Source organism: Pan troglodytes, chromosome 17, assembly GCF_028858775.2.
Source record: "Pan troglodytes isolate AG18354 chromosome 17, NHGRI_mPanTro3-v2.0_pri, whole genome shotgun sequence".
Lineage (NCBI taxonomy): Eukaryota > Metazoa > Chordata > Mammalia > Primates > Hominidae > Pan > Pan troglodytes.
The window spans coordinates 22,246,807-22,248,140 of NC_072415.2; positions in this window are offsets into that span (position 1 = coordinate 22,246,807).

The window sequence follows — 1,334 nt, forward strand, 5'->3', positions numbered from 1 at the left end:
ACAGAACCAAACCAAAACCCCCCAAAGGAACTCGCCCTTGAGAAGCCCTGGTTCCCCCAGCCCAGAGGACCCTGGGTCCCTGGGAGCCACAGCTGGCTTCCCTGATTGTTCCCCCACTAAGAGGCCAGGAGAGAACTGTCTTTTTCTCAACTCTTATTTCTTACCACCTGCCCCTGCTCACCCCACAAAGGCCTCTCCAAGCATACCCTCTGCCTAATCTCCATTGCCCAGGAGAGAACTGGAGCAAAGTTAGTATCCTTTCCTGACTCCCTAAACCTAATCATTACTTGCCTATCATCAGATAGCAAGAGAAATCATGCTCTCTTCTAGCTGGTGTTAGTTAGATCCCAACTCTATGGTGTCCTTGCCCAGGCTACCTACGTACAGAATTCATTAGAGCATCTACTCGATTCTCCCTCTTTTTCCTTTGCAGAGACTTTTTGATACTCCCTGCTTCTTTGCTGCTGACACTGCACTTGAGAGTGCTGAATCTTCTTCTTCTTCTTCTTCTTTTTTTTTTTTTTTTTTTTTTTTTGAGACGGAGTCTCGCTCTGTTGCCCAGGTTGGAGTGCAGTGGTGCGATCTTGGCTCACTGCAACTCCACCTCCGTGGGTTCAAGTGATTCTCCTGCCTCAGCCTCCCAAGTAGCTGGGACTACAGGTGGCCGCCACCCCCCCAGCTAATTTTTGTATTTTTTGTAGAGACACGGTTTCACTGTGTTGGCCAAGCTGGTCTCGAACCCCTGACCTCAGGTGATCCGCTCTCCTTGGCTTCCCAAAGAGCTGGGATTACAGGCATGAGCCACCATGCCTGGCTGAGTCTTCTTTAAACACTTTCCCAATGTTGTGAGGACAGTGCCACTTTGTGGAAAGTGGCCCTTGGCTACCCCTGTCTTTTGTGGATTCCTTATTTACGACCCTCCCTGCTGTGTCACTGACAGACCCCCCCACTCCTGTCCTCAGCAGGTCCTGTGATATATGCCAAGGTCACGAGTCACAATCTTTGAGTGTAGTCCATGACTAAAGTTTAAAAAGCAAATGCCAAGTAGATTTAGTGAATAAAATACAGTTTTGTCTTCCTTAAATGGCACCTAGAAAAAAAAAGCAAACAATAAATGTTATCAAAAGAGTTACCTTTAAAAATTATTGTACACTGTCTACATTTAACATTTCTTTGTGCTTAAAATTCTTCAGCCTTCTAATTAGGGAAATTCCCCTGAGTTCCAATTGAATTCATTATGTCTGTTCAAATTGCAGCTAAAATGTAGGGCATAATTTTTAAAATTTACATTCCTCTTCTAAATTATACCACATCCACATATTCAAATGATCTAT